We start from the raw sequence: 26,945 nt of genomic DNA on the forward strand, positions 1-26,945 counted from the left end.
AGTTTCAAATTCCATCTCAAACTGCCGTTGTACTGACAACAGCTCTCACTGTCAGCCATTCATTAGTTTAATCTGTGCATTCTACCCATTGAGAAAAACAGTCTTTCAGGCATTTTATGACCTGATGCTGCTGCAAATCTAGAAAGCATATCAGGAATGCAAGGCTTTTAAAACATTAGTAAAGAGTTTTTTTTGTTTTTCATTTTTCATATTTTATTCAGTGGTGATTGTGAATCCTGGCCAACTACAACAATTTTATGACATGACTTCTACCTATAGAAAGCATCTGAGTCAGGCAAACAGTAATGGAAACCATATTTATCTTTCTTTCAAGTTTTACTGTATTCTAATTTTTTTAATACTAGCCTGGTGTAGTGGCTTTCTGACCTGATAGTAATACCATACCAAGCAAGTGTGTGACAGAAGGTTGGAGCATTAGTAGACACACTCTTCTGTTTCTTTTTTAGCTTCTAGTTTGATATGTGCTGATTTCTTAATGCTACTAGACAAATGCACTATTTTTTGAGTGGTCTGCTTGTACATCTGTAGAAGCATGAGTGATGCAAAATTTAAAAAAATAGTATACACTGATGCCCCTTTTCCCTGACACAGTTTTCTTTTTTAAATCTGAGCTTGGGGCATAGTTCCCCAATGCAATGTAAGTTGGAGAGGAACACAAATCCAAAGATTAGTTTATCCTGGGAGCTGAAACAAGACTGGAACTGTGGATTTACAGGATATTTAAAAGTAAAATGACACTGTGGGTGGGAATGAAAGTGACATGTCTAAGTGGGTGTGACTTCTGTCAGCTTAACTTGGACCATAATCTTAAACACTGGGATTGTCCCTTTAATACTTTTAGCTAAAAGTTGAGTACTGCATCTGGGCCTGGGGTTTTTTATTTAGGAGATCTGAATTTTGTTTCATTTTCTCTGACAGTTACTTCATCCCATTTCATATCCTGTACATTTGAATGCCTTTTTTTATATAATTTTTCTAGCTATTCAGAGTCTTTATGTTCCACAGGGTCTTCATAAATATTTTTCCAAAATGTGTCTATTTCTTCTTTTTCTTTAGTGGTGTTTCTATTCCTTTTTTTTCATAGTTCTTTAAAACATTTTTGGTCATCAGTGAATTGCTTGTTGCGGTAGCATTGTCGCCTCACAGTAAGACGCTGTCCGGTTCGATTCTCAGCTAGAGCGTCTTCTGCGTGGAGACATGCATGAATGGGCGTAGCTTCGTTGAAGGTTGTGCGTCAGAGCTGGTAACTCAGCACATAAAAATCAACTACCAGTCATTAGCGGACCGGAGTTCCGCTGTGGCGACCCCTAACCGGGAAAAGCCGAAAGACACAACAAGTGAATTGCTTTTTTTGTACTTCTCATTTATGCATATCTTCCAAGTTTTTTCTGCCTGTCCTTATATCTTTATTGCAATAGAGTATGATAGATCCTGATCTGCTTTGATGCTGCACATTGCTGTGATCGCATCTATCCGAGTATTTTGTTGATCGGTTCCCTGTTCTAACAGTGATACTGCTTGTCTTAATTGCTTTAAAGTTTTCTCTACTTTATGCTTCCTTGATAGGATTTTATTTCTTCCCTTCTTTTCCCTTATTACTCTCTGCTTTTATGGTAAGATTTTATTTGCTATTAGTGTAACTGCACTGCAATATATCCTGTTTATTTCAGTCATATCACTTGAATTTATGTTAGTAGTCCTGATTACTGTGTTTGTCTGTTTTTATCAGGCTTCTAGCATTTTGTATCTTATTGACTTTCTGCAATACATTTCTTTCATCAATCTTAATATGTATATCCCTCTATATTAAATCAAGCAACTCTTCCCTTAGATCATTTTCTTCTAAATTGAGGACACATTCCTTGATCTCTTTACTGCAGGCCTTCTACAGAAAATCCTAGAACATCTTCCTGTGACATATCCTCTTCAGCTGCATTTTGCATCATTCTTTGCTTCTTCATATGGGAACTCATTGGCCTGTCAGTCTACAACATTGCGTGGGTCGGAGTTGCCACCATTTCTGTTCCTTCTGTTGCTGTGCAACTCCAGCTGAACCTTTGTACTGTTTTCCTGCTGAAGGCTTCATAGCATCATCATGCAGCAAGTGATCAGATGCTTCCCCTTCCACCTATTTTTCCTTATTTTGGGGACTCATTGTTCCATCATGCTGTGACATGACCTGCTTTACACTTTCTATACTAAATCTTTCACTTTGCAGCCACTCCATAACTCCAATTTTTATTTCTATAAATTCTCCATTACTAATTATCTTCTTTCCTCCTTTGTTTTCTTATTTTTGCATTGTGAAATTTTCCATATCCGGTTCTGTTTGCCTGTATTTCTCTTCAAATATCTTTTGTGCTGCTTTTTTTTTTTTTTTTTGTATTGATTAGTTTTGCTTATTCCTTTGCATAAGTATTGCACCATATCAATTTTCCTGTGTCCTCTTCAAGTGTCTCCCACTCCACTTGTTTCTCCTTAATTTGGAGCTCATTGTTCCATCATACTGTGACATGACCTGTGTTAGACTTCCTACAGTAAATCCTTCACTTCACAGGTATTCCAAAACCTAGCTTTCTATTTAATTTCTACTTTACTAATCTTCTGTTCTACATTCTCCCTTTGTTTTTACAGTGTAAAATGTTCAATATCTGTGTGCCTTTGCCCTTATTTCTCTTCAAGTATCTTTGGAACTATCTTTGGAACTGCTTTTTTTATTGATTAGTTTGACTTTCTCCTTTGCATCAGTATTGCCCCATATCAGATCTTTTTGTTCCTCATATCCATATTTCGTTTTTATACCTTTAAAAAATCTTTGGGTTTTGTTCTTTGTTTTCACACTTCCTCTGTTGCTTCATTTTCCAGGAAGCCCAATGTTTCTTTGTCTATGTAATGCTTTTCATGGGTTTGTTGTACTAATGAACTTAAATTTTTATTTGAAGCGTTTGACAGGTTTTCTTGTACAAGTATTTTTGTGCAAGTTTTGAAATGTAGAGCTTAAAAATTATAGAAATAGTGGGTGACATTCCAGCTTTTTTATAATAGTAATCAATTTTTTGTGGTAAAACATGCAGGTTTCACAATAAAAATAACAACATACACATATTTCACATTTTATTTTATTTTTCTCAAAGGTATCTATTTCTTGGCATATTTTTGATGCTCCAACTGCATACTTGTCCCTTTTATTCTGTACATTTATCATTCATCAGATTGTATATTTATTTATTACATATGTTGAACTGTTGAAAGAGACTTTATATGGTCAAAATTTCCATGTTGGTTTTAACAAAAGTAACTAAAGCAACTTAGGACATACTATACTCTTACATACTATTTACACATTTTTATAGTTTTTCCAACATTCATCAATATTTATAATATGCTGTTGTAATTATTTATTTGTTCATACTCAACATTTCAATTTGTTCATTTAAAAGTATGGATCTGAAGTAGGAAGACTTCATTCGTCTGCAACCTGTGGGTATCGGATCCGATCTCGGATCCGAGCCGGCAATTCAAAAGCTTAGGCTCCGAGCTCCTAGCTCCTCCCTCTTACCCATAACCCCTTGCCAAGCCCTGACTGACCTCAGATTTCATTTGCCGCTTTTCAAGAAGCAACGGAATTCTTGAGCTCCTGGCGTGGTTTTGAGATAAGTAGTTTTCTGACAGGAAAATTGTTTAAATTCTCTTTTTTTGTTACAAATATAGTTAGTGTTGTGTGTGGTTGCTGTGAGTTCTCCCCCTCCGGCTGGGACTCAACCTCCCTTAAAAATGCCGGAGGGGAAGGATTCTAGTAGGGAGAGACAGAAGGAGAGGCACAGGGAGAAGCACCACAAGAGGAGAGCCGAAGCTTCCAGCTCGGCTCCTCCATCTAAGCGGGCTTCCCCTGTGCCTTCTAGCCTTCCTCCTCCTCGGCTCCACTCCCCTCGGTTCTCTCCTGGACCCGAGGAGGAGGAGGCTAGCCCTTCCAGGAGGTCACCGAGACGGTTCTCTAGGTCGCCGGTGGCCTCCTCTAGATCGACTTTTTCGATGAGCGAAGCTGATATGGACCGGATGATGAGGAAATTCATCCAGGCCCAAATGCAAATGGGAGTGCTCCTAGCCCCCCCCCAACCGGGAGGGGCTTCGACCCCTTTTTTCGCCCCCGTAGCTCCTTCTCCGACCCATACCACGGGTTCGGAGCTTTCGGCGCCGTGCAGATTTGGATCCGGGGGTGGGTCGGATCCGATTGGTCGGCGCACCTCGGATCCGTCCCATCCCTTGAGTGCTTCGGGTACTTCGGACCCGACCTCTCGGAGCCGAGGGCCGAGCCTCGGATCCGAGGGAGCTGGTGTGTCTTCGGCTCCGTCCAGGTCGGAGCACACTGGTCTCTCGGATCCGACGGTTTCGGCTCCGACTCCGATCCGTACGTCGGATCCGAGTGGGGGTCGGCTCTCGGGGCTTAGAGAAGCTGGCTCCCCCTCGGCTTTCAACGTTATGGAAAGGGCACTGTCGAGGACATCCGGACCCCCGGTCCCTGCCACGGCTCCATCCCGCACTCCATTGCAGTTGGGCCAGGCCCCCACCAGCCGGTCCCAGGGACAGCCCGCCTCGATGTCCCAAGTGGTTCCCTTGGAACATCCATCTGCTGAAGAGTACTCCTCGGACAGCCCCCCCGATGAAGTACCTCGGAAGCGCAAGTGCAAGAGGAGGCACATGGACTCCCCTGAGTCCGTCACTGAAGACACGGACTTGGATGAAAGGGAAGGCTCCCCTAGGTCACCCCCTGAGGACGTCTCATTTGGAGACATCATGGAGATGTTAAGGATCAGGGGTGGTCTGCCCCAAGGCTTCTTCGGACGAGTCTGTGTTCTTGGAGGCATTCGAGGGCCCTTCTACCTCTTGCGTGTCCCCTCCTGCTGACCCCCTGGTAGATCTTATATCTATCAGGGCGTGGAAGGATCCGGACACCATTGAGCCTATCCCAAAACGCCCGGACCGCATTCTTTCTCCTCCATCAGACCGCACCCACTGGAGTAAGGGTCCCCCAGTAGATGCCATGATGATGGCTGCAGCCACGAAGAGCGAATTGGCCCAGGAGAGTCCCTCCGTCCATCCTCCGGGCAAGGAGTCCCGTTCGATGGATCGAATTGGGAAGCGAGTGTTTAGTTCAGCGACCTTCTCCTTGAGAGCGCTGAACTACATGGCGCATGTCATTAGGATGCAGCGAGATCTGATTAAAGAGTACGCTGCATCTCCCCCGGAGTCCATCTCGAGTGAGGATAAGCAGGTTTATTCCACCCGAATGGCCACTCTCAGATCTGTATCCAATACATCTATGCGGCTGCTGTCTCATGCTACTGAGGGAGCCGCTAGAGCCAGCGGAGCAGGCCTTGTCATGAGGCGACAGGCCTGGCTCCGCCATTGTGATTTTGCTGAGCCCTTTAAGGCGACCTTCGAATGCCCCTTTCGATGGTTCTGCCTTATTTGGCAAGACTGTTCGAGACACTTGTCCAGAGCGAAAAGGACGGAAGACGCTGTCTGCCGTCGGAGTCCGCTTCTCAGCTCCCCAGAGGTCCTTCTCTAAGAACCAAAAGGGACAGAAGAAGATGTGGTTCCGAAGTCGCAGCAGTCCCAACCTGCTCCGGATAACCAGTCCTTCCGTGGCAGAGGAGGACGGGAGGTCGTCGTGCCAGAGGCAGGGGCTCCTGGCAATTTTGGTTCCAGAGAAACCTTCTCTGAGAGACCCACGCAGCAGCCCTGAAGGGTTGCCCGGCTGTCCGTCTCTGGAGGCAGTCGGGCGGTTTTCGATGCACCTGACTTCTTGGGAGTCCATAACAACAGACAGTTGGGTGCTTGACTCATATCCAGAGGATATTCAATACCCCTAATCAAGATCCCCAAATCTCGCAGCCTCCCAGATGTTCCACCCGACCAAAGGGAGGCGGCAGCTCTCGAAATCGAGCAGCTGCTAGGAAAAAGAGCCATCCAGCGCGTCCCCAGATCAAGCCGGATTAGGGTTTTACTCCAGGTTCTTTTGGTGCCAAAGAAGACGGGGACTTAAGACCAATTTTAGACCTTTCCCTGTTGAACCTGTCAGTAACCAAGCAAAGTTCCGGATGGTCACCCTGCAATCTATACTCCCCCTTTTGAGGGAGAACGACTGGATGTGTTCCATAGACCTCAAGGATGCGTACTACCACATTCGGATGGACAGACGATCCAGGAGGTTTCTTCGCTTCGGCCTGGGAGCCACTCACTATCAGTTCAGGGTCCTCCCCTTTGGTCTCACCTCAGCCCCCAGGGTGTTTACCAAGGTGTTAGCGGTGGTAGAGGCCCACCTGAGGCTCCAGGGATTACAGGTCTTTCCGTACCTGGACGACTGGCTCCTGACTGCATCATCAAGGCATCTTCTGTGCTCAGCCAGGGATTACTTCCTTCAACTAGCACCAAGGCTGGGCATAACGATCAACTGGGAGAAATCTTTCCTGAATCCAACTCAAATTATAGATTTCATAGGAGGAAGACTAGACACCAGATCAATGCGAGCCTTCCTCACCCCAGACCGTATCGTCAGCCTGAGGTGTCATGTGACAGCAATCCTTCAACCGTCACCAACTGCAGCTTCGGTCCTGAGGGCCCTAGGTTCTATGGCGGCAGCTATCCGCTTCTAATTCATGCCCGCGTGCGCATGCGGGTTCTTCAATGGACCCTTCAAGTTCAGTGGTCTCCTCTTTGTTCATCTCTAAACGCTCCGATTGCGGTCAGCAGAGCGTGCAGGGACTCCCTTCTGTGGTGGCTTCTTTCTCCGGAGCCCCTAGCAGGAAGACCCTTTGCTGCATTTCCCGACCCACAGTGACAACGGACGCTTCTTGCCTCGGGTGGGGGGGGGCATTCTGCGGGAAAGATTGTCCAAGGCACGTGGAATCCCACAGAGACATCATTGCATATAAATGTCCTGGAAATGAGGGCGGTGCTCCTAGCGTTGCAAGCACTTCACCACGTTCTTCCTACAGGGACTATTGCGATTCAGACAGACAACATGTCCGTAGTCTGGTATATCAACAAGCAGGGAGGAACCAGGTCTTATCCCCTTTGTCGAGAGGCCATGAGAGTCTGGGAATGGGCAATTTCCACCAAACGCTTTCTGATAGCAACGCACATTCCGGGAAAGTCCAACATCCTTGCGGACAAGCTCAGTCGCACCATCCTTTCTCCACACGAGTGGTCCCTAAACCTTCAAGTAGTGAAGAAGATTTTTGCCGTTTGGGGGCAACCCTGTTGCGATCTTTTTGCTTCTCCCTCAAACGCCAAATGCGACAATTTCTTCGCTCTACTTCCCCCACCAGGGAGTTCGAGGATGCTCTGGTGCATGCTTGGCCTCCCGGTCTCCTTTATGCCTACCCTCCACTTCCTCTGATGCAGAGGTTTCTGCAGAAAGCCAACAGTTTGGGGAGCAGAATGATTCTCATTGCCCCATTCTGGCCTCGACAACCTTGGTTCCCCTTCGTATGGTCTCACAAAATCAATCCACCATGGATTCTGGATCCAATTTCGGATCTCATCTCTCACCCTCTGGGAATGCCAGTTCCCAATCTGCGGACCCTGAAGTTGACAGCTTGGCTGCTCCAATTCCAACCTTAATTAGGACTCCCGGTATCTCTTCACCGGTCAAAGCAATTTTGGTGCCTGCTCATAAACCTTCTACCAGACAGGTTTATCGGAGTAAATGGAAGAGGTTCTCTATATGGGCAGGGCAGAGAACGGTGGATCCTTTTTCAGCACCTATCTCTGCGGTGCTAGAATTTCTAACAGACCTCTTTCATCAAGGGGCCAGTTCTTCCACGATTAAAGTACAATTGGCGGCTATATCGCATTATCACATTGGACAGGACACAGCTCCCCTTATGACAGCGAAATTATGCAAATCCTTTCTCAAGGGAGTTTTTTTATTAAGACCTTCAGTCAAGGAGGTTGTACCGCCTTGGGATTTGTCTTTAGTCCTGCAGGCCCTTACTGCTCCTCCCTTCGAGCCTGCAGCTTCTGCTGATTTAAAATTCCTTTCCTGGAAGACTGTCTTTCTGGTAGCTATCACTTCAGCCAGAAGGGTGTCTGAGCTTCAGGCTCTTTGTGTCAAACCGCCTTACCTTTCTTTCTTCCCTGATAGGGTGTGCCTCAGGACCAATCCATCTTTTCTTCCGAAGGTCTCTTCTGAATCAATATTAACCAGTCAATCAATTTGCCTGTCTTTTTCCCAAGTATTCAAACAAAGGGAATACAAATTGCATTCATTGGATGTTCATAGACAATTACGTTTTATATTAACAGGACAGCTGGCCACAGGAAATCAGATCAGCTGTTCGTCTCCTTTGCTAAATTTGCTCTGGGTAAAGCAGTGTCTAAAGTCACTCTGTCTAAATGGATTGCTAATTGCATATTGCAGGCATATGACACTTCAGGCAGACCTGCTCCTCAGAGGGTTACGGCTCATTCTACTAGGGCAGTTTCTCGTCAGCCGCCTTTAAGTCCCGTGTTTCGTTGGATGATATCTGCGGCAGCTACTTGGGCCTCGCCTCATACTTTTATTTCTCATTACAAGGTGGATGTTGTTTCTAGAGGAAGAGCATCCTTTGGCTCAGCGGTGCTCGAACATCCTTCCATGATGGCCGCCCAAGATTCAGGTAGCTAGGGACTCTGTCCCACAGGTTGCAGACGAATGAAGTCTTCCTACTTCAGATTTAGAAGTTATGTACTCACCATAACGTTCCATCTGAGTAGGTGACTTCATTCGGATGCAACCATCCCCCCCTCCCTCCCCCTGACCTTTATAGAGCGAGTATTTATGCTGTTTTAGTATACTGTGGTCAGTATTTGAGGCAAACTCAATCTGAGGTCAGTCAGGGCTTGGCAAGGGGTTATGGGTAAGAGGGAGGAGCTAGGAGCTCGGAGCCTAAGCTTTTGAATTGCCGGCTCGGATCCGAGATCGGATCCGATACCCACAGGTTGCATCCGAATGAAGTCACCTACTCAGATGGAACGTTATGGTGAGTACATAACTTCTAATTTTAGCAATTGTATTATTTACCTCTGATTGCCTAAATGTTATTTTAAAGATGAGCATGACACTTTAAGGATTGATGGACTGAGGGGAAGCATTTTTTAATTAGTGGTTATTTTTATTGGTGAAATTTTACTTGACAACAGTATTTAAATTTTAGTAGTTAATTATGTCACTTCATTTTGATGAAGTCCTGACGTTTACAGGATGAAAGTGATTAATCTTTTTTGCATTGGTAATAAACTTTGTTGTGGTTTCACACCTTGTTTCCTCCATTTGTGTGTAGCACGCAGTTTTCAGTCCTGCTATCTGGTTGTTCATTTTATTAGTTCATTGTTTGATAGGTTTCCTGGTTTGTTAAGGTTATTTTTCTTTTTTCTAATTTCTCTCAATCTTTTTGTATATTTTCTATCTGGAAATTCTGGACGACTTTGCATAATAGTAACAGGACATTTCTTCCTTATCCTCAGTAGCCCATGCTATCATTTTTATGGCTGTTTTTTGGCCTGTCAGGCATTTTTGATTTTTTTCTGGGCTACTGCTCCCTTGTGCAATGTGGGGGGTGGGCATCCTCCCCCTGAGTCGGGTCTAACCCCATCATAGGAATGTTTCCATGCCTTGAGGACACTGCCATTTTTTTCCATTTGTGGCACCAGTGCAGACACCAGGATTGGGACATTTTTTAAGCTGGTACTTGTAGCACTCTGCTATCTTATTTATCTTTTAAACTACCTCTGTTTATGATATGTGCTTTATAAAATGCAGTCTATATATCAGTGTCGTCTTGGTGAGATTTTGTGAAAATGGCGTCTACCACATGAAGGTACTCGCCAAGACTTGTGAATGACTTCAGTTTCAGCAGTACTACTACTGTTGTTGATTTCATCATCTCTTCATTCGGACCCCTTTTTTAATTTCCCCAAATATTTTGGGTTTCTAATACCATGACGGGAATGGACCCCATTCCTAAGTGAAAGTATGATTAAAGTTCATGAAATTAGTATTGTTTCACTCTTTGATGTCAGCCAAAAGTGCTCTTTGCAGCACCCACAATGTGTCCAGTAATGACTCCTCCTGCAATTCGTACGGAGTTACATGTATTGGTAGAATATCTAAATAGGATTGTAGACTTTTTTTTTTAAGACCCGTTGCTCCTACTATTATTGGAACTATCAGGGTATCTTTCTTCCACACTGCTCTGTCTTCTGCTTGCAGATTCTTATATTTTATGACTGTGTAGGACAGTGTAGTCACTGGGTTTGGCGATTTCAGTGATCAGTGCTACTTTTGTCTTTTCTTGGACCACTATATTTGGTTTTCTAGCATCTGTCTTTTGAATTGTTGGTAATGGATGATCCCATGTGATGTAAACTTCATTTTTTATGTTGCTTGTGGCTCATGTTTCCAGTGTTTTTCAGCCACTTCAGTATCATAATGTTTGCATAATCCAAAGTGCAACAGTCTCACCACATCATTATGCCTTTCAGTATATAGTCCTTCTGCCATTAGTATGTCGCAACCAGCAACAGGGTGTGCAATTGTTTCCAATTTTGTTGTATGATACCTACATTTCTCGGTTTCCCTCACATGTTCAATGGACTTCGTAAACCAACATGTATGTAGCCCACTATCTTGTGCTGCCAATACTAACTTTTCATCTCTTGATTTGAATTCGCCTTTCCTTAACCATTCTTGCAATCGTTCCTGATCAACATGAGGTTCTTCCAGAAGTTGTCTATACTTGCAACTATATTTATGCATTTTCTACATTTCTTGCCTTCTCATCTGGTCCTTCACCTTATATTCTTTTTGGCACATTCAGTTGCTGCCTGTTTTTTATCCACTACTGGTTTGATTTCCATTCCTGCTTGAAGCCAATATGCTTCTGCTAGCCTAAGCAGGGAAGTCATCTTAGATTTATTCTCCTCATGTTTCAAAACTTTCACTGCATTTGGGTCTTGTGAGGTCAGCAGATATGTGTGGAGTCCCATGATTGCAGATCTGTACATGTAATCAATTTCAAGGCGGGCCATCCCTTCTTTGGAACAGGGAATATATAATCTTGGTATGCACTGATTTTTATAAATCATTTGGTGAGCATGAAGCATCCTTCTTGTTTTCCCATCTAATCTATCCAGCACGTTTTGGGGCCAGTCAGTCACACCAATAGTGTAAGTTAGGGCAGGAAGAGCAAATTGGTTTATAGCTTGGATTTTGTTCCTAGATGTCAGCGCTGTTTTCATGATTAATTTAAGCCTTCTGAAGTACTCCATACTAAGTTTTATTTGCATTTGTTCATGTTTTATTGCTGATTTTTCATCAGTTCCCAAATATTTATACACTCTGTCTTGCTCAAGTTCTTTTATATCAGATTCTTGTCCAAAACTGTTTTCCTGTTTTAAAGGTTGCTTTTGCACATTTATTAAGACCAAATGACATTCTTATATCATCTGAAAAAATTTTGACAACTTGCAGTTGTACTTTCCGTTCCTTCTCTGATGAGCTATACAATTTCAAATCATCAACAAAGAGAAGATGAGAAGTCTTTACACTTTGTTGTTCTCTGGGAACCAAATTATAGCCATGGCCTAAGCTGTTAAGTAGACAGTTTAAGGGGTTAAGGGCAAGGCAAAATAGCAGCAGTGACAGAGAGTCACCCTGGAATATCCCCCTTTGAATTTTTATCCATGAAATAATAATGTATCCATTTTCATGGCTTAATTGCAAAGTGGTCTGCCATTGTTTTATGGTCACTGTAATGTAGTTGAAAGTGTAAGGTGTATCATTTTTAAGCACCCTTTTATCCATGAATGTGGGATACTATCAAATGCTTTTTTGTAGTCAGTCCATGCCATACTTAGATTCTTCCCCTTTTTACAATTCTCCACTATAGCTTTATTGAACAGCAAATGGTCCTTTGTTCCATATGACTTTCTTTTATTGCCCTTTTGTTCTGTTACCATAATTGAGTTTTCTTCTAAATGACTATAAACTCTATCAGCATCAATTCCAGCGTATAGTTTATATATCGTCGGAAGGCAAGTTATTGGCCTATAATTTTTAGGGTAGCGTGCAGGTTCACTCTTAAGTAGGGGCATTGTTTTTCCTGTTAGCCAGGATGGTGTCTGTTCGGGGTGCACATATAAATAGTTCTTACTCATGACTAACTCTTCATGCAAAGATATTAATACTTTTAACCAGAAGTAGATACTGCATCTGGGCCTGGGATTTTCCAGTTTGGGGCTTTTCTTAACTTTGTTTCCATCTCTCTATCTGTTATTCCCATTTCATATCTTGTACCTTTAAACTTCTTATTCTGTTACTTCTGTCCATTTAGCATCTTAATGCTAAATGGACAGAAGACTTTTAAAAAGTTGTTTTTTGTTTAAATTAACTGTTGTAGGCTACACACTAAAGTGCGATAGCCTTTCTGATCATTTGTAGTCGTTTAAAGCTGTTTTAAGTGTATTTTTTACTGTTTTTGCCTTATCTTTTCAAAAAAACAAACAAAAAAAAATTCCTTGTTTCCTGCCTTTCTAAGCTAGTATAGTCCAGTTTTCAGGCTAGTGCTGAATTCAGGGCTGTGATACTAGTTTCTGAGTTGCCCATACCTTACTTGGACAGAAGGAAGTTTCTCTTTTCACCTGTGAGAGAGGGGAGCTTTGAGCAACCTATCTGTCCCTGGAGTGGTTCCAGCTCAGAAGTTAGTAGTGTATTGGCCATTTTAGGCCAATTTCTCTTTCATTTCTCTACTATAAAAACTGCGTTTGCACGGTTTTGCGCACTGGGCAGTGCCGGTTAGCTACGGTTAAATTATTCTCAGCTCCCCTAAGTCTCCTCTTCAGTTTTTCCCTTGAAACTAGTGTAACTCTCAACCTAAGCACTCAAAAAGCATCCTACAGCCCAGCACTTGCTCCAGACCTAATAGCAAGCACTAATATACCCTGACACTGATTGCCCAGCAGGACAAGGCTCTTTATTCACCCCTCACCAACCAAGCAACTAAGCAGCTCACCCTACTATTCAGGCATGACCAAAGGGCAATTTCAGGTGTACTCTCCAGTCCAGCTGGTGAATCTGGGTATCCTGAGGCAATGTTACAACTGCCTCATGTACACAGACAACCCTCTCCTCCTACCACAAAACACTAACATATGCAAGAGATGCAAGTATACAGCCAAACTGGAAGCTAAGCTGTCTCCACCCAAGACTGGAACAGACAGTCAAGAGGAGAAGGTTAACACTTGCACCACACCTCCAGCCGCACACAGACCTACTAAAACAGCATTGGCAAAAAATACACATAAATACACAAAATCATACTCGGAGTCTCTAAATAAAAACCTGCAAAAGCATCAGAGACCTCCAAAGCAGACACCCAAACAACCTGCACCTCCCGTCACAAACCATACAACACATAAAACACAAAATCAGTGTGCCACACAATCACAGCCCTTAAGGCGAAATAACATACCTAACAGACTAGTAATAGGTGACTCTATAGTCAGGCACACTGACGTCCCACTCACTAGGCTGGACAAGCAGAAGGTTACTGTTAGCTGCCTGTTGGGAGCCAGAATCCACCACATAACACAAGCACTCAGGTCACTCCAGAACAAGTACAAATATGACTCTGTCATTGTTCATGCTGGTGTGAATGACCTGAGATGTACCTCCCTGCACTACATGAAAAGAGACATGGAAGAGCTCTCTGATCATGTAGCCCAGGCTGATATGACCCTGACCCTGAGTAGCATCCTGCCCTCACCAAGAATGATACCTCAGTATAAAGAAAAAATGATCAATTTCAACAATTGGCTAAGCTTCTGGTGTCATTCAAAGGGGATCCAGTGTCTGTCAGCCTGGGACGACATGCTCGACAAGCCGCATTGCTTCGCAAGAGACAGCTTGCACCTGTCACCCCTAGGCTTTCGAATACTGGCCAAGACTCTTGCTGCCCCCATAGTGCCTTTTTTAGTCAAGGCTCAAAAGTCAAACCCACCTCCGTAAACAGCACAATTAACAAAAAACTGACGGTTATGCTACTCAACGCCAGGAGTTTAAATCTCAAAATGCACGTGCTCGAAGCACTCCTCAGTATGGAGAAAGACATCTGTGCAGTAACTGAAACCTGGTTCAAGGCTCCAGAGAGCACCCCAGCACTACCGGGCTACAACTCATACCACACGTTTCGGCCACAGAACATGGACCGAAACACAAAAGGAGGGGGTGTATCCATATTCATCAAGGATACCTACATACACCTCCAGTTTAGTGGTGCAGCATGATACCTCTGAGATCATCCATGTGCAACTAACATTGGGCAAATCTGCAATGCAAATTGTGGCCTGCTACAGATCACCCTCCATGACCCAGGACCACCATTCCACCTTTCTGGAGACACTGGAAAACATGAAGGTCCTACCGAGCACCCTGATATTGGGCGATTTTCAATTACCCTACCATTCACTGGGAAAACTACTTGAGTACAAACTCCCAGGCCCAGCGCTTCCTGGAATTCATCAACTCAAATGCCCTGGATCAGCTGGTAAACTCCCCTACCAGAGATGAAAACATATTGGACCTGGTCATCAACAACATGGGCGACAGGTGTTCCACACCGGAGGTCAACCCATCACTGGTTACATCAGACCATAAACTAATCACTCCAGATGTCCACACCCCACCACCACCCCCAACTAAGGAAACCACAGTAAAAAAACTTTTGTAAAGCAAACTTCACCTTACTCAAGACAGAGGTGGTAAGTTTCGCAGCCCCCATGCTAAAGGATAACGCTGCTCAAGATGCAGAAACCTTTACAAATGCACTCTATGAGCACCTACAAGGATGCATGGATAGTGCCATCCCTAGCAAAACCAAGACTCACTCCTCTAAGAGAAAGAAACCAGTTTGGTGGACCCCTGCCATAAACAGGCTATACAATAGAAGGAGGAAACTAGTTCAGAAAAAAAGCAAATCCCAAGAAGGAAAGACATCCCTGATCAGTATCGGTAAGAAACTAAGGTCCCTCATGAAATCATCCAAGGCTAACTTCGAAAGAAAAATAGCCATGGATTCAAAAGATAACCACAAAGCCTTATTTAGCTATGTTAAGAATCTAAGTGGCAACTCGCAGATATGCACTGAAGTAGTGCAAAGTAGCACAAAATATACTGAACCTACTGTTATTGCCAACATCCTGGCAGATAGATTCATTGCAAACTTCACCCCCCTCTCACCTCCAAAAGGGCCCAGAAAAATACCGGAAAAGTGTAGTGTCCCAAAAATCACAGACGCACAGGTGAAAACAGCCCTTTCAAAATCCAAAAACACAGCGTCAGTGGGACCAGATGGTGTCCCAGGCTGCATCTTGCACGAAGTACAGAATGAACTAACCCCCCCCACCTAAACACGCTGTTCAACTTCAGCCTCTCCACAGGCTACGTGCCCATAGAATGGTGCACAGCAATGGTTACTCCTCTCCACAAAGGAGGGGCCACAACTTACCCTGGTAACTATCGCCCCATAAGCCTAACTAGCCTGGTCTGCAAGGCTATGGAGCGCAGCATCATGCAACTCATTAACAAAGACATTGGGAACCTCCAAACACTTGACCTGACCCATTCCAGCTTTGTTAAGGGCAGATCATGCCTACTAAACCTGGTTGACTTCTTCGAGACAGTCATCAAGGCCATAGACGAGGAAAAGGTGGTTCACACAGCCTACCTTTGCCTCACCAAGGCTTTCGACACCATTCCCCACTCGGGTATTACAGAAAAACTCACCAGCCTGAACATAAACCCCTATGTCACGATATAGGTTGCCAACTGCCTTACAGACAGAACTCACACGGTAAGAATAGTGGGCTCCAGGTCCGACTCTAAACCAGTCACAAGTGGTGTCCCTCAAGGCTCGGTCCTGGGATCCCTACTGTTCAGCATATATTTCTCAGAAGTACAGGCAAACACAGGAGGACTATGGCTAACCAAGTTCGCCGATGACTGCAAACTGGGAGCCATAATTGACTCGCCGGCTGACACGGACATCCACCAAAAGGGCCTTACTGAGACGGACACCTGGAGTCAAAGTCATGGCCTCAAGTTAAATGCCAAAAAATGCATAGATGTTAAGTTGTCAATCTCGCCTTCATTCTTGCTGGATCAGCTCCGGACTCGGCACTTGCTAAGCTCGAGAGCTAATTTTACCAGCTTGAGGCAACCCTATATCCCATGATGCAAGGCGGAGATTACCCAGATCTCGTTTGACGCTTCGCTAACGAGGTGCCTTTTTACCAGCTCCAGGTAAGTGAACTTATATAGGCTCTTGTCTACCCCCGTTTCTAGCTTTTTTCACCTAGGTATTATTTTTTGTTAGTTGTCGATTCACGTTAACCCTATTCCTGTCAGTGTTCCCTCCTTTAAGTGGATTTTTCCCTTACCCCTTGTTAGGCCTTAGGCCCTCCCCTCCCTAAATTTTTTCCTGTCAGGGAACTTTTTGTGTGTGACTGTCTGTGTCCCTGTTAGTGTAAAATTAATTATTTTAATTTAATTTAATTTTGGACTGAGTGTGTTTGTGTGTCAGTGTGTTTAAGTGTTTCATCGACACAGTTATGTCGAAGGACACTAAGGTCTCAGGTTTCAAGAAGTGTGACTCGTGCTGTCAGAAGATGTCTCTGACAGACAGTCACACTTCTTGTATTTATTGCCTGGGACCTTCTCACCTGCAGGACTCTTGTGCTATCTGTCATGCTTTCAGCCCAAGAGTCCTGCAGGAAAGAAAAAATAAGCTCATTTTAAGGGGCTTATTAAAACCCGAGAGCTCCCCAACTAAGTCGGCGCCGGGGAAGCCCTCGAAACCTGCTAAGCCTTCGGCTCAGGCTTCCAAGCCGTCGGCTTCAGGTTCCTCCTCTCCTGGTTCGAGATCGGTTCCGGCCGGAGCCGATCATTCCATACCAGTGTCAGTATCGGCTCCATCCGGCGCCGATACTGTTAAGTCTAGACACTCAGTGTCGGCTCTGGTCGGAGCCGACGTCTCTTCGGCTCCGATGGCTCCATTGATCTCAAAAAAGAGATCTCGATCCCCTTCTGTGGAATCAATTCATTCGGCTCCGAGATCACCTTTGCTCTCGGAGCGGAGCCATCGGAGCCGATCTTCTCGGTCATCCAGGCTATCTGATCACGACCTTGAGAGAGTGGTGAGTAGACTATTAAAGTCTCAGGCATTGGCCCAAATTCTCCATAGCCCATCTCAACAGACGGTAGCTATATCTCATCCACGGAACATTCCTCCTTCGACTCTCTTACAGAGCTTGGAGCCGGAGCTCCTCGGAACCGGTACCGTTGTGACTTCGGAGCCGATACAACCCCTTTCGGCTCCGTCGTCCTCGGCTCCGATTTCCTCCATGAGACCTTCATTGGAGGGATCCGGGCGTCTGCTCTCTCTCGTCTGCTCCGAGGGGGCGAGTGGCATCGGACCCTTGTCCGACCCCGTTCTCCCTCTCGGAGCTTCGGCGTTGGTGAGCTCGGCCCCGACATCTGCCTCGGAGCCTTCCCTCTCGGTGAGGCCTGGGGTTCCTATCTCTTCGGAGCGGGAGCCTTCTGGTCTCTCTGATGGGGGAGCCTTCGAGGTGAGGAGTGTACTAGCCCCCGGGCTTAGTCAACGGACAGTTCCATCGGCTCCTCCCACTACAGTGCCTGCTGACATCTCTTCTCACTCTCTTGCTCCCGGACCCAGAGATCCAACACCTCAGGTTTCCCCATTGGGAATATCTTCCTCTTCCGAGGCTTCTCCTGATCCGTCAGGAGAACCCCCCCCGGAAGAGGACATGTAAGAGGAAACATTTAGACTCCCCTGAGTCTACTACATCAGATACTGACTTGGATGAGTCGGAGGGGTCCCCAAGGTCCTCCTCTGAGGATGTCTCATTTTCAGACATCCTTGAAATCCTTAAACAGAGGGGGAACTGGCCCTCCCTTAATCCCTCCGAGGACGAGTCAGTATACCTGGAGGCGTTCGGATCTCGACCCTCCACCTCCTGGGGGTGTCCGCCTTCGACCCTCTCATGGAAGTAGTGGCTCGAAGGCGTGGATGGCTCGGATTCGTGGAACCTACCCCAGGAGACCTTCAAAATTTATTACAGCCCCACAAGATAGGCAATACTTAACAAAAGGTGTCCCAGTTGATGCCATGGTGGTGGCTGCTGCCACCAAGAAAGAATTAGCTGATCCTTCAGTACCTGTTCATCCTCCTAATAAGGATTCTAGGACTATGGACAGGTATGGTGGATTTTTCTTCAGCGACTTTTGCCATGAGATCGCTGAACTACCTATGCCACTTCACCCGCCTTCAAAGAGATGTTCTTAAAGAGTTGGGAGAAGTTTTACAGGATCCGTCAGCTGCTGGGTCTCAAGATAAGATTACCTCACAGCTAGGAATCCTTAACTCCATTGCTAACTCCTCCATGCGGCTCATTTCTTATGCAGCCAATGGAGAGTAGAGCCGCAGGCACAGGAGTGGCTTTAAGGCCAGTCCTGGATGCGGCTTTGTAATTTTGCAGACCCTTCAAGGCGTCTTTCACAAACTCCTTTGATGGCTCGACCTTGTTCGGTCCTCAAGTGAAAGACACTTTGACTAGATGCGAACAAGATGGCAAGACTCTTTCTGCCGTAGGAGTCTGTTTCTCCGCCCCTTCTAGACCTTACCCCAAAGGACAGAAAGGAGGAAAAATGTGGTTCCGCAAATCTCAAGGAGTCACGCCTGACGCACAAAGTCAGTTTACCCCCAGAGGCAGAGGGGGTAACAACAATAGACGCCGCCCTAGGGGCAGAGGGGGTCCGCAGAATCAGGGTAGCAGAGAGCCTTTTTCTGACAAACCCTTCCAGCATCCCTGAGATGTTGCCCGATTGTCCGCCTTCGGAGGCAGTCGGGGGGGAAATTATCGCTGTACCCAATAGCCTGGCTTTCCTTTTCTCAAGACAAATGGGTACAGTCAATTATATCCGAGGGTTACAAAATTCCCTTTATTCAAACCCCAGTTCAACAAAAGGGAACCCTTCCAGACGTTCCACCCGGTCTAAGGGAACTAGCAGTACTAGAAATATCAAAACTGCTAGTAAAAAGAGCCATCCAGCCAGTCCCGGCAGACCAAATAGGATCCGGAATCTACTCAAGGTTCTTTTTAGTTCCAAAAAAGACAGGGGACTGGAGACCAATATTAGATCTGAGCAAACTCAACAAGTTTGTGAAGAAATCAAGATTCCGGATGGTCACGCTCCAGTCCATTCTGCCCTTTCTGGGCAAGGACAATTGGATGTGCTCAATAGATCTTCAGGATGCGTACTACCACATAAAATTCACAGACGCTCCAGAAGATTTCTCCGCTTCGGCTGAGGACCAGTCACTTCAATTCAGAGCCCTGCCCTTTGGACTCACTACAGCCCCCAGAGTGTTCACCAAATGCATGGCAGTGGTTACGGCTCACCTGAGACGTCAAGGATTCCAGGTGTTTCCATATCTAGATGACTGGCTCCTCACTGCCACCACCAGGCATCAGCTTCTCCAAGCCAGAAATTACACCATTCATACTTGCAGAGGGCTAGGAATTTCTATAAATTTCGAAAAATCTGCCTTGTCGCCTTGTCAATATATTACTTTTATAGGCGCAAAATTGGACACTGTACAACTTTCTGCAAGGTTGACAGACCAAAGGATCTTGGACATTCAAAGACACGTCCAAGTGATTCTATTCAGCAACAAAATTCAGGCCAGATTTGCTCTGAAAGTTCTGGATCTTATGGCGGCCACCATAACACTTCTTCCTCTCGCCCGCTTTTACATGCGGCTTCTACAATGGATGCTATTCACACAATGGTCCTTTCAACAACTTCCCATGTGTCACCAAATCATAGTAACTCCAACTTGCAAAAGGCATCTGACTTGGTGGATATCGTCCCCTCAAATCCATCAAGGCAGACCATTTGTTCCTCTTGCCCCAGTTGCCACGGTTACATCGGACGCCTCCCTGATCGGGTGGGGGGGGTGGCATTATCAGGGCAGAATGGTCCATGGCACTTGGCAACCTTTGGAGTACCATCTGCACATAAACGTTCTGGAGATGAGAGCAGTGCTTTTAACGTTGCAAGCCCTCAACGACTCTCTTCCTCAGGGAACAATTGCAGTTCAAACGGACAATATGTCTGTAGTGTGGTACATAAACAAACAGGGCGGAACCAAGTCCTATCCACTATGTCGAGAGGCTCTCAGACTTTGGCAATGGGCGATCTCCTCTCATCGGTTTCTGATAGCAACACACATCCCTGGGAAATCCAGCATCATAGCGGACAGATTGAGCAGAGCTATTCTCATGCCTCACGAGTGGTCTCTCAAACAGTCAGTGACAGAAGAGATTTTTCAGAAGTGGGGACTTCCTTGCTGCGACCTTTTCACTACACCTCAAAACAGCAAATGCCCAGACTTCTTCTCTCTCTTCCCCCTTCCAGGCCATCCCCCCAGAGATGCTCTAACCCAAGATTGGCCCCGGGGACTTCTTTACGCCTTTCCTCCTTTTCCGCTGATACCTCAGCTAATTCAGAAAGCAACAGCCTTGAGAGCCAAGTTGATTCTCATTGCCCCTTATTGGCCTCGACAGATATGGTTTCCTTTCCTACATCATTACCTCTTGGTACAGCCATGGCATCTGGACCCGGTTCCAGATCTTCTGACCCACCAGTCGGGTCAACTGCACCAGTCCATACCCTCTCTCAACCTCACTGCTTGGTTGCTCCACTTCCATCCTTAGCCAGGCTTCCTATGATTTCTAATCCTGTACGGATATCATAGTAGCTTCCCTAAAATCTTCTACCAGAAAGATCTACACTAGTAAATGGCGACGTTTCTCTTTCTGGGCAAAAGCTAGGAACATAGACCCCTATACTGCTCCAATTCATTCGGTATTGGACTTCCTAGCTCACATTTTTAATTCAGGATCCTCTTCTTCCACAGTGAAAGTTCAACTGGCAGCCATTTCAAATTTTCACATAGGCTTTTTGGACCACAACATTATGTCACATAAACTTTGCAAAGCATTCCTTCAAGGTATCTTTTTATTGAAACCTCCAATTAAAGACCCCCCACCACAGTGGGATCTAAATTTAGTTTTAACATCCTTGATTCTTCCCCCGTTCGAACCTGCAGCTGCCTGTTCCTTGAAATTGCTTTCTTGGAAGACACTTTTTCTAGTCGCCATTACATCTGCTAGGAGAGTATCTGAGCTTCATGCTCTCTGTGTTCGTCCTCCCTATCTAATATTTCACAAAGATAGGGTATCCCTAAGAACTAATCCGTCTTTCTTACCAAAGGTGGCATCTCAGACTAACCTGAATCAGTCCATTGATCTTCCAGTATTTTTCACGAATTATTCTGATAGAGCTGAACAAAAGTTACATTATCTCGATGTTCACCGTCAGCTGAGATATTATCTAGATAAGACAAAAATTTTTAGGAAGTCTGATCAACTTTTTCTATCTTATGCAGAGAACAGTAAAGGCCTTCCAGTTTCTAAGGTTACTTTATCTAGGTGGCTGTCTTCCTTGATCACTTACATTTATCAGCTCAGGGGCAAAGAATTGGTTTCTATCCCAAAAGCCCATTCTACCAGAGCTCTAGCTACATCTACAGCTTTTCAAGCTAAACTTCCAATAGACACTATTTGTGCAGCAGCCACATGGGCCTCTCCTCATACCTTTGTCTCACATTACAAATTAGATTTGGTCTCCAGAGACAGAGCAAATTTTGGTTCCACCGTTCTCAAGAGTCTGTTCCAATGAGCCACCCAGGAAAGAGGTGCTAGGGACGCGGTCCCATCCAGCAAGAATGAAGGTGAGATTGACAACTTAACATTTAGAAGTTATGTACCTACCATAACGTTCCATGTTAGTTGTCTTCTCTCGCCTTCTTTCTTCGCCCCACCCTCCTTCCCCTAGCCTGGTCAGACCGAGAAGATTATTCATCCTCTATTAAGAGGTTTTACCTTTTTCTACCTGTTCAACTCCTAGTTTCGCTAGGTTATGTGGATCCTTTCTACAGGTTTATGATGTTATTTAGTATTTTATTTCTTCCTCCTAAGTTGGAAGAAAATACTACTATTTCTTTAGCTACCAAACGAGATCTGAGTAATCTCCGCCTTGCATCATGGGATATAGGGTTGCCTCGAGCTGGTAAAATTAGCTCTCGAGCTTAGCAAGTGCCGAGTCGGAGCCGAGGATCGGCTCCGAACCCATCCAGCAAGAAAGAAGGCGAGAGAAGACAACTAACATGGAACGTTATGGTAGGTACATAACTTCTAATTATCCCACTTGGGAAAAACAAAACACCCACGAATTACCACATAGGTGGTAGCCCCCTTAATACAGAAGAGGTAATAAGAGATCTGGGGACCCAGGTAGATAGTAATCTCTCCTTTGGAAATCATATTGCCAAAGTAGTTAGGAAAATCCTTCTATGTGGCCCATCTAATTACGAAAGGGTTCGCATCTAGAAATAAAAGAGGTTATAGTGCTCCTCTACTCGTCACTCATTAGACCCATCATAGAGTACAATGCCCCATTTGGGATGTACCTCACAAGACACTTCCAACAGCTGGAAAGACCACAAAAGTACCTCACCAAGAGGATTACTGGCCTCAAACATATGTCCTATGCAGCCTGACTGAAAACTCCGGCTGTACTCAGTGGCATATATGCTTACTCAGAGGTGATCTCTGCCTGACTTACAAAGCCATGTCCAACTCAGAATTGATAGACATGCTCCACCTAAAGAAATCCAAGTCACTGCAAGCCACTCGCTCTAGTGAGCTAAACCTCGCCACAAGAATAAATAGAACATGCTGGAGGGATAGATTCCTGTCACAGAGACTCCCCATGCTTTGGAACAAAATTCCAAACTACATCAGGCAGAGCCCCTCACTAACACTCCAAGAGGAACCTTGAGTGGATTGGTAACAGAAAATACACCCCTGGGATCACTTTATTGGCTCTGCTTGATAGAGGATCAGTTAATTAATCAATGGGGCGGCGAAAGCCGACACACACTGGCTAGGCTTATAAATACCCTCGGGCAGGTTGCCTAGTACCTACCTATGAACCTTAATGTTCCACAGGATCTTCATAGATACTTCTCCAAATTGAAGATATTTCTTCTTTTTTTAGTGGTCTTGCCATTCCTTTTACCTTGTTTCCCAATTCTCTATAAAACTTTTTTGGGTCATCAGTAAATTGCTTATTTTGTACTTTTCCTTTATATTTAGTTGCGTATCTTCTAAGTTTTTCTGCCTCTGCTGAGATTTTTAGTTTGTTATTTGCGATAGTGCATGATAGCTCTTGATCTGTTCTAATACTGCGCATTACTTTTATCATGTCTTTCTAAGTATTTTTGTTGATCTGTTCCCTCTTCTGTACTCTAACAGTGACACTTCTTGTCTTAGTTGCTTTATAGTTTTCTCTGTTTAATACTTCCGTGACGGTATTCAATTTCTCCCCTTTCTCTCCCTCACTACCCTGTGTTCTTGTGGTAGAACTTTCAGTTATTAATTTAGCTGCACAGTAATATATCCTGTTTACTTCTGTTATATCGCATGGATCTCTATGGTCAGTCCTAATTATTGTGTTCATTTGTTTTATGAACTTCTGACTTTTTGGGTTTTATTGACCTTCTGCAGTCTGTTTTGATCTTAATATGTCTGTCTATCTCTGTTAAGTCAAACACTTCTTCTCTTAGCTCATTTTCTTTAAAACTGAGGACACATTTTTTTTGTTTTCCATTTCCTGTGGGCATTCTATAGAAAGTTCTGTTTCAGCTTCCTGTGGCACATTCTCTTCAATTTCATCCTGTGCCATCCATTGCTCTGTTATATGAGAACTCACTGGCCTATCACTCCTCAACATTAATTATGTCAGAGTTTCCACAGTTTCGTGTTCCTTACCTTGCCGTCCAGCTTCAAGTGAATGTTTATACTCATTTCCTGTGGAAGGCTGCAAAATATCTCCATATGGCACCTGACCAATTGCTTCCCATTCCACTGGTTTCCCCTTAATTTGGAGTTACGTTGCTCTATCCTTTTGTGGTGCTTTCTGAATTAGATTTTCTATACTGAATCCTTCACTTTGGAGGTACTCCATAACCTCAGTTTCTATTTCTTTAATTCCTCCATTACTGATCTCCTTTTCTACTTTTCCTCTGTCATCTTATTTTTTGTATTGTAAATTTTTACATGTCCGTATTACTTTGCCTGTATTTCTCTTCAAATATCTTTGATGCTGCTGTTTTTGTATTGATTAGTTTTGCTTTCTCCTTTACATAGGTATTACACCATGTTAACTCTTTTTCTTTCCCATGTCCATATTTCTTCTTCAGACGTCTCCTGATCTTCCTTTTTCTCCTTACTTTGGTACTCATTCCATCATGCTGTGATGTAACCTGTGTTAGACCTTCTGCATCAAATCTTTCACTTTGCAAGCACTCAATAACATCAACTTCTATTTTTTTAAATTCTATTTGGTGAGGTGCACACACCAGGATTAGGATTTTTTTAAAACTGGTATTTGTGCCACCCTGCTATCTTATTTATCTTTTAAAATACCTCTCTATGATATGTGCTTTATAAAATGAAGTCTGTATATCAGTGTTGTCTTTGTGAGATTTTGTGAAAATGGGGTCTACCATGTGAAGGTACTCACCAAGACTTCAGGATGACTTCTGTTTCAGCAATACTACTACTCTTGTTGATTCCATCATTTCTTCATTTGGACTCCTTCATGAGGGTTCCTTAATGGACTTTCAGTCCAGTGGTCACTTACAACTCATCCCATGACCTTTCCTGTTCATCTCACCAGCATTTGTCATCATTATATCTCTTACTGGCTGATGTCAGATTGGGATTCTATAGTGTGTCCATCTGTCTTCCATCAGCCTATACCACGGTGACCAAAGAGTCTTCCCTCCTTGGATGGGAGGGGCATTTCAGAGGGAAGACAGCCAGTGTTACCTGATCCCAGTCAGAGACTCATCTTCACATCATTGATTTGGAGATGGCAGTAGTGCTCCTTAGCTTTGTGGGCCTTTCAAGAGTGCCTCCTCAAAGGTGTGATTGCTATGCAGACCAATAACATGGCAGTAGTTTGGTACATAAACAACCAAGGAGGCATCCAAACGTATCCCTTCTGTTGAGTGGCTATAAGGGTGTGGCAATGGACATTGTCCACTCAATGCTTTCTAACAGCAATGCACATCCCAGGGAATCCCATTATCACAGTGGACAGTCTAAGCAGGAGCATTCTGATCCTCATGAGTGATCCCTCCGCTCAGTGGCAGCCAGCATTTTCAGCCACTGGGGGCCAGCCATGCTGTGACTTATTTGGAACCCCGTTCAACACCAAATGCATCAGCTTTTTAACCCTGATCCCTCCCAAGGGACAGGCACCAAGGGATGATCTTCTGCATGATTGGCTCTTGGGTCTCCTTTGCACTTGCCTTCAAAGTCCTTAATCAAATTTCATCAGAAACCAACCCATTACATAGCAACCATAATCGTCATAGCCTCATTCTGACCCAGACAAGTCTGGTTTCCCTTCATTTGGCCTCATCTGTTGCACCCTCCTTGGGATCTAGATCCCATTCCAGATTTAAAATTCCATCTTTTGGACCAGCCTCACCCAAATCTGAAATCCCTCAGGTTAACCAGTTGGTTCCACCACTTCCAGTAATGGACAGAGATCGCACACTTTCTAAGAGAGTTGTGCTTATCCTTTCCTCCTCATAAATGCTTTCTACTAGGAAGGTTTATGGTAGTAAGTGGAGAAGTTTCTCTATTTGGGCCACTTCTAAGGGCTTGGAGCACATTTTATGCTCCTCTTGGATGTAGTTTCATATTTTCTAGCTGGGCTTTTTCAATCTGGGCTCGACTACTCTTGTGGTAAAGTTTAGCTGGCTGCCATCTCAGAATTTCACTTGGGTGAAGACCATACTCCGCTTGCATCTGTGAGACTGTCTAAAGCATTTTTGAAAGGTCACTTTTCACTCAGGTCCCCAATTAGGGATCTAGTGCCACCTGGGATTTGCTAATTTATTCCCAAGCCTTGACCAGGGCCCATTTTGAACCAGCTGCTTAGTCTTAAATTACCTTTCAAGGAAAATACTGCTCATGCTCTTCTTAGTGGCAGTCACTCCTCCTCATACCTCTCAGTTGTCCAGATTTTCACAGAATTGCCATTTTTCTGCCCATTTTTTTTTTTTGGCCTTTTCCTCATAAAATTTGAAGACAAAAAACAATAAAGTCCTACTTAGGCAACCAGCATATGAAGGAAACTCAAACACTAACAATATTCTCAAAGAACGGGTTGTCAGTGGTTTTAATTAAATCATCAATGGTCATATGCATAACTCTTGTTTCTACAATACAGCCGACATCTTCTCTCTCATCCCAACTTAAAAGATTCATTGGGTCGTTGCCATGATGTGATGTCTTGCTCTGCAATGTTCGAGGTAAAGGATTAGGATGACTTCTTGTTTTCATATTTTCTAGGAGGCCACTAACTTCTGAGACCGCTATAATTAATTTCTGAGTTAAAATCACCAATTCTTCAGGAGCTAAGTGTGTAGAAAGATCTAGATTGGCATCCTGTGATTAAAGTTCTCTAAATATGCTTGCCATTCCATAAACAAAACTCCAAAACACAAGCAGCCACTGCATAGAACAGTAATAAACTTGAAACCAAAAATCAGTAAAGTTCTACTTGAGCAACAAGCACAAAGACTCACACAGGAATGATATATTCTCAAAGAACGGGTTGTCAGTGGTTTTAATTAAATCACTGGTGGAGGTATTCATAC

At 44.4% G+C, this 26,945-nt stretch overlaps 2 protein-coding genes across 8 annotated transcripts in view; both read left to right on the plus strand.

Moving 5' to 3' along the window:
- Positions 1-26,945, plus strand: part of KAT14 (lysine acetyltransferase 14) — a gene marked incomplete in the record, with an annotated part of 1,940,697 nt that overhangs the window by 330,741 nt on the left and 1,583,011 nt on the right.
- MGME1 (mitochondrial genome maintenance exonuclease 1) overlaps positions 1-26,945 on the plus strand; it is a 336,423-nt gene that overhangs the window by 102,231 nt on the left and 207,247 nt on the right. The window lies entirely within an intron of this gene.

The sequence above is a fragment of the Protopterus annectens genome, chromosome 1.part2, assembly GCF_019279795.1.
Source record: "Protopterus annectens isolate FY-2018-M chromosome 1.part2, PAN1.0, whole genome shotgun sequence".
NCBI classification, from domain to species: domain Eukaryota; kingdom Metazoa; phylum Chordata; order Ceratodontiformes; family Protopteridae; genus Protopterus; species Protopterus annectens.